Genomic DNA, 7,669 nt, shown 5'->3' on the forward strand with positions numbered 1-7,669 from the left:
TCTATGATCAGTCTCCTGATATTGTTTGACACCTTGAAAGTTTTCTCACCTTTAACTATTCCAACACATAATGAATTTATCACCAGCTCCTTTTTGTTCGCCTCTATTCTCTTTACACATTTGGTAATGTTTACTCTTCTTGAAAGGCTCAAATAGTCTGAAACTGATACTACGTTTGCTGAAGTTATTTCTTTCAATATGTCCTTCTTTGCAACTTTTTTTACGCAATCCCAGATCTCTTTTTGCAACTGAAGCAATGTCAGAGGACGGTCAGTTCGATCATGAACTGTCATTCTGTACCACTGGCCATTGAATGAACAGACAGGAGTATATAGGCCCCTTTTGTGGCATTCCAATAAAACATACTCCATCATCTCTCTCATCACTTGATTTGATAGACTGTAACCTTTCAACCCAAATGCTATGGGAACTGAATGAAATTTTTCTTCTCTGTTATTTCTGTCTACATCAGAAAGCATAAATCCTAGGAATTCAGAAGCCCGTGTTCGTGTAAGATTATATGCCGATTTTTTCGCTATCATGTAGTAAAGTCTGAACGGATTGAATAGAAACGGTGTTGTTTGGTATTTCGTTTGACTCGTGACGACACAACAAAGAAGTCGATGTTTCAGACCTGTTTCTGCAATTAATTCCTGTACAAGATTGGAGCTCACATAAAAAAGTGACGTTGTTTTTAATAAAGCTGCTTATTTTATCCTGTAAAATAGGAAAATTTGCTGATCTCTTTGTTGGTCTTCTTAAAGGGGTACACGTAAAAATAGCAAGTTCTGTGCATATACCAGTCCAGAGATCAGGACAGAAAGTAACCTTCTGAACGGATGTCGACTCTGAAGTATAGCAAACATACAAAAGTTGATCAATATCGAGAGCAAACATTTCCGACAGCACTTGAGGCACGTAATATTTTGGTAAAGAATAGTGTAATCTTGTTTTGAATGATACACCTTCACTTGGAACTGGACACTTTATTTTAACAGCAAAAACAGCCTTGTCGTTAGCATCTCTACAACTTCAATCTGGACTAACGATCATTTTCTAATTTTCTTTCATCTCTACTTTGTAACATCCCTCTTAATAGAAAAAAAGATCTGAATAATATATTGGCAAAAATCTTGAAACGAGTGTCGCTACCGCATTTATCTCATTATCAACACCATGTTGCATTTTTTTTTTTACCGTCTCTGAAAACTCTGATGTTTCTTTTCCGTATACGTTGTTATCCGAATGCTGAAGCTGTTTCTTAAAGTATCCAAACCAACAGCTGCATTCAGTGTGCTACCAGTCACAATTGCATCGTTTCTTATTGCAAACCATGCATCCGTTCACTGTTTGATAAATCTATACTCTATATCCTGGTGAACTGATTCTGTCAAATGTATGTAATTGGCTTGTATATATAGAAATAGTTGGTTACCTGTAAAGTACAAATCCGTTGTTGCACTAAGACAGGACAACACGGACCCAAGTTTTGTTATCAGTTCAAGGATACCACTGATGCAACATTCTATGTCAAACCGACATGTCTCTAATGCGCTTATTACATATAGTAACTTACTTTTTCGCCAGTCTTGTCCAGCCATTTTCTTAAATTTATTAAGAGCCATCTCTTTTGACAGATGTGCTTGCCTTAAATCCTTTAGCCTATTGGTCAAAATTTCTATGAGTACTCTGGTGGATTCAGTAACACCAGACTTTGTTATTTGCGACATCCTATTTAATGAGCCTATTTGGTAATCTGTTTGTTGTCGGAATTTGTCTATCAGATTGGTTACTGTGGTTTTCTCTTGCTTCAGTCTTAGCTGCTTATCGGCTAGCGTTGGTGTACCTTCAAAACCAAAGAGATCTATATCTCCAAGTTGACCACTAGTTGAGCCAGTGATTTTCTTTCCATCAAAACACAGTTTGAATGTCTGAACTTTATTGGCCTGTTCTGCAACATTGTCCAGTAAATGGGATACTATTCCCGGACGTATTTGGCTCGAAGGTACAGGAGATTCTGAGGTTCCAGTAACCTTTGAAAATGGTACACTGAAATTAATTCTTGGCAATTTCGGATCAAATTCACCCGGATGTGATTGTCCATTCACCAGATCTCCTTTGTGTTTAGGGCCACTCATATATCGAAACCACTTGCCATGAAACATTTTGAAACCTATACGCCAGAATTTGTTGACTGCTGTGTTATCATATCTCATTGTCATTACATGAATTCAATTCTAAATGTTTTACTTTAAGAATGAATGAGCTGTGATGTTCTGTTGAATATTTTATAACCTCTTCAAAAAGTATGAAGGTTGTTGAACAGTAATAGCAGTGGTACGGATGAGTTTTAGTTTCTCTGTAGTGTTGAATAACGTCATCGAACTGTGGAAAAGTTGCGTTGCAGTATAAGCAATGGTGGAGATGGGGTTCCGATGAGTGCATTGTCATCTCATCACTTTCCGAAAAGCTGGCATTTCAGTAAATGCAATGATAAAGTAAAGGAACATCCATTGGTACCCGGAAACAAAAACAAAATTTACAAATGCCTGATCATTTTGGTTTTTTAACCAGATACCCCAATAGTTCGTGTGGCCAAGTTTAATTAAATTTGTTAAAGAGGAGAAGATTTTTGTAAGATAATTGGCAAATACGCCAAGAAATGTTTAAAATCGTAATTAAAGGTCAATAATTCTTAGAAGGATATCGGCCAAGTCGACTTATTTGTATATCTTGTCTTGCTGATCATTTTTGCTATATATCTTTTATATATTTCAAGATAATAGACAGAAATGGAAAAAAAGAAGAAATTTGTCATTTAAGGGCAATAACTCTTATAAGAATTCGTGTAAGAGTTTTGATGTCAATGGACAAAAGGTAGAGCTCAACATTTTGAACATATCTGCCCCTGTTTAATTTTCTCTATCTATAGCTGTTTTCAAATAATAGACAAAATTTGCATTCCCTCCCTATGCTCTATTTTAGCCATGTCGGTCATCTTGGTTGACAAACGGGGTCATCGAACACTTTTTTAAACTAGATACCCCAATGATGATTAAAAAACAGTAAAACATAAGTTCGTTAGACCTTTTAAAACCAACATAAGATTGTGGATAAGGTTTGTTAAATGTAGCCCAGTAATGTCAGAGAAGATTTATGTAAAAAATTAACGGAAGACGACGAACGACTGACGACGATGGCCAAGTGATGAAAAAGACTCACTTTTCCAGTTGGGTCAGGTGAGCTAAATCAAACCAAGAATTCAAAACAAGATTGCACCGTTCTTGAATTTACAAAAATGTCTAACAATTCATAATTAAGGCTTACACGAACGAGATAAACTAATCAGACATGGCAAAACAACTTCACTGGCGTTTTTTCAACAAAAATAAATACTACATATTATTAATACAAGAGTGTACGCACTGACATGTCGCGACTGAACACATTTCAATCATTAAAACCAACCAAACCAAAAAAAAAAACTTAACATTTACCAATTAATCAAGAAAAAAGGTTCAAGGTCACATAAATAGTCATGTGGCCATACGAGCAAATATAGTTGACCTATTACTTATGATATTAGAGATACGGACTTGCAAACGAAATGTTAACCTTGATCATAGATATCAACCATTATCAGTGTGAAATTCACTTGATAAAAAACCAGCTATTCATTTTGTTAGGAAATCGCTGAACTATGAAAATGAGGTCAAGGGCAATGGACATATGACAGATAGAAACATCGTAACATAAAAGATCTGTGTGCTTGGTATGTTGCAGTCAAACCTTCTAACTTCTGACATATGAAGCTTCATACAAACAGTTCAAGCCGCCACGAATTTGCATCCATTGGTATCGCATTCCGACGATTCCAAAACATCAATGTGCATTTTTAGAATAAACATGATAATCCTACTCACATACATCCGATTTCGCGGGTGTCCCTGTTTTCTTATTTCTTATAAATTTTTTAGTTGGTATACGATTTAGTTATATCATCAGTGACAAATCCAGGCGGCGTATAGGTCGCACGCCCCCACTCCCAACCTTTGATGGCCCAAAAATATTAAATCATGTTTTCTACGATTTTTTTTTAGCATAAAATCGTCCAAAAAATTGTGGTATGTGAGTTGTTTGAATTACGCCCACTTTAAAAAAAAAACCTGATTCCGTCCCTATATATTGTCAATAATATAATGACCAACGTCAATGTACGATAATCATAACACAATGGAGAGATAACAGAACCGTTTATTTATAGAACTGTTAATAACATAATCCTTATTGCATTTTCTTGGTGGCCTGAGACTATTATACGAATCTATACTTAGTATTATAGTTACAATTAGGGATAAATAGATTTGATTTTTAATGTATGATTATTGTAATCCTTTTCTCTCCATAAACATTCATTTTCTATGGCGATTCTGCAAGCATATACATTTGTCTTAATTATTATCATGCCTTATAATGAACATTTAGCCTTAGAAGATTTATTTTAAACGATCATAGGAAAGGGACAGATTACACCCCTAGGTAGATTGGATTACTTATAAAGATAACCATCCTGTTGTGCTTGAAAATCACATATCAAATGTGCGTGCTTCAATTTTTAAAACCGTAAACTCTAATTTCAAGTTTAAACACTTAAATTTACATAATTCATATAAAAAAACTTATAGAGAGTTTAAACCTCAATTTGCGTTATAACCTTCATTTCTATCTATTTCGCAGTCAAAGTATTTTTTTTAAATGCAAAGCAAAACTATAATTATTTTTGTTCCAATAAAGTAGGAATTCAAGTGTTTACAGATTCAAATAAAAAATAAGTTGTCCTCTGAAAGAAATCGTTTTCCAACTAGCCACCAAATTCCTTTTAAACGCTGAAGTTCAATTATGTTATGATATTATGCATTGTCTTTTGTTTGACAAAACCGGGTTCTGCCTTTTGAAATCAAGGACAAAACCGGGTTGTACACATTGACAAAACCGGGTCCTTCCATTTTGACATGACCCATTTCTTTCGTTCCATACACAGAAATACAACTATTGAGGTGCTCAAAGTGACTAGTTTTGCAATCTCCCTGTCAATATCTTTCTGTCCGTACCTTTCTTTCCGTACAATGTGAACAATTTAAAGATTTTAAACAAATTCGAGGCAAGGTTCACTCAATTCGTGATTTTGACGTGCATTTTTACTTATTTCTCCGTTAATCTAGAACGGTTGTAGAAAATATTACATCTCACAATAGAAAATAGTTATATATGTATAATTGTTCTTCTATATCATAAAAATAACAAATAAATAAACAGAAACCTACCTTTTCTCTGTCTATTGTTGTTCCGTCACCGTGCCGGATATTAGATACCATCGAGTCCAAACATTTTTTGCCGGAGTAGTTTAGATACAGTGATTTAGTTGAAGCAAACTAAAGTTAGAGAACGGAAACCAATTTTGGGACGTACGTACTTACATACGGACAAGGGTAAAACTTAATGCCCCCTCCGCTTTGGCGGGGGCATACAAAGGAGCAGTCAATTGTTATAATTTCGTAGGCTAACCGTGTTTGCCTGTTTTTTTCCTTCCCTTTCCTATCTCTAATTGTTGCTTAAAACGCTAATAGGAAATTAAAATGCATAACGAAAGAAATTGCATTAAGACTTAACGTATCTGAAACAAACGGTACATAATATCTCAGAAAGTATCTTATGACACTGCTACAAATATCAACCAGATAATTGAAACATGTTTTTCATTTCGTCAGAATAAATTATTTTTGATAAGTAAACCTTAAATGACGTCATAGAACTATTTAAAAGGTAAAATGGCAAAAATATCCAAGGAAAATTCAAAACGGAATGTCATTTAGCAAATGGCAAAATCAAAAGCTCAAACACATTGAATGGAAAACAACTGTGATTATTCCTGACTTGGTACAGGTATTTATTCCTCATGTGGAAATTGGTGGATTAAACCTAGTTTTATAGCTAACTAAATCTCTCACTTATATGACAGTCGCATAGATTTCCATTAAATTGACAACAATGTGTGAGCAAAACAAATAGATAATTGATGACACTTATCAACATAATGTTGTGCTGTAACACCACGGTCTTAATGTACGGAGAGGTTTGAGTGTGAGCATCAATGTTTAGCCCTGCTTCATTCTGTAATTACCTGTCTCAAGTCAGGGGCCTATAAATCAATGGTTGTATGCTGCTTTTAGCCATCTTTGGTTTTTTTTAATTTTTTTTTGTGGAGATACATAGATATATAAATAATTTATAATATATATTTTACTGTTTACTGTAGAGAACATGCCGTAATTTTATTCTCGGTTGAATCCTTTCCCTTTTGTAATGTATTGACATATTATCGCTTACTTCGTATACAGTTTGTGCTTTCCCCATTGCATTGTTGAAGGCCTTACAGTGATAAAAACTGGCGGTCTCACACGCCCGTTTGGCTCTGGTGGATCGTTGTCTCATTCATTGGCAATTAAACCACGTATCCATATAATTATATATTAGTTAAGTATAAATATTAAACATGTTAAAGTCAAATGTACCATTAGGATAAATAGAGTTATCTCCCTTTTCATGTAATTTAACCTTTGTTCGATTTTTGCAGAACACATTCTTGAACAGTTTCAATGTAGGCGAATCAATTAAAAGAAGAAGAGGACAATTTCAAGGGTTCAACAACAAAATCATCAGTCGAAGAACAGATAACACAATTTCCAAAAGGAAAACGACGAAAAGACAAATAACTGTCTATTAGTTTTTGAACATAGAAAACAAAAGACTGAGCTAAACAAAGCTCAATTCAAACTGGGTCTGGTCTCAGGTTATCATGCAGAAACAAAATAATCCCGCTCAACTATTTGCATCCATTGATTTGCTTATAAACTTACCATTGAAACTATATAATGCATTTCTTTCCGATTTTTACTGTTTATTACATTTCATTGAAAGATAAATAAATGCTATAAATGAAACCACACAATCAATTAAAGCCAAAAAGCTAAATTGGTCCAAACAAATATTGAAAAGACACACAACTTTCAACAAAACCAAAAAATAAGCAACAAGGACGATATTATATAATATTTGTACATGTTCAGAGCATTGAGACGAAGCCCCGTAGAAGTGCAAAACATACTGTACTGTTCTGTGTGAATATGATTAGATTAAATTAATGACATTTTTTTAAAATTATAATTCCATGGGTAAATATTTCTGAAGTGCATTTCCATAAGGAAATACTGTAAACACAAACGAATGTATCAGGATATGTCTATCACTATAATGATTTATACATCCTAAGTACTTGAAACTATTTAGTTTTCTATTCCTGTTTCATATTATGACATTGTAATCTAAATGAGTGGACTTAATGGCAATCTACTTAACAAGGCATTGTTTGTTTTTTGGCAATTACGGGTTTAGATCTACATTATTTAATAAATGTGATACAAGGTCAAACTTCTTCGAACAGTTTGCAATGACCACCTCTGCTGTACATATTTGGTTACGTTCGCCAAAGAAAGTGATAGCATATTAATTAGGATTCCAATACTTATAAGCGCTGTAAACTTGTTAAGAACACTTATTATTCTTTGGTAGATATTTATGCATGTTCGGATAAAAAAACCCAACATATATG

The sequence above is a fragment of the Mytilus californianus genome, unplaced genomic scaffold (genome assembly GCF_021869535.1).
Source record: "Mytilus californianus isolate M0D057914Y unplaced genomic scaffold, xbMytCali1.0.p SCAF_8, whole genome shotgun sequence".
NCBI lineage: Eukaryota > Metazoa > Mollusca > Bivalvia > Mytilida > Mytilidae > Mytilus > Mytilus californianus.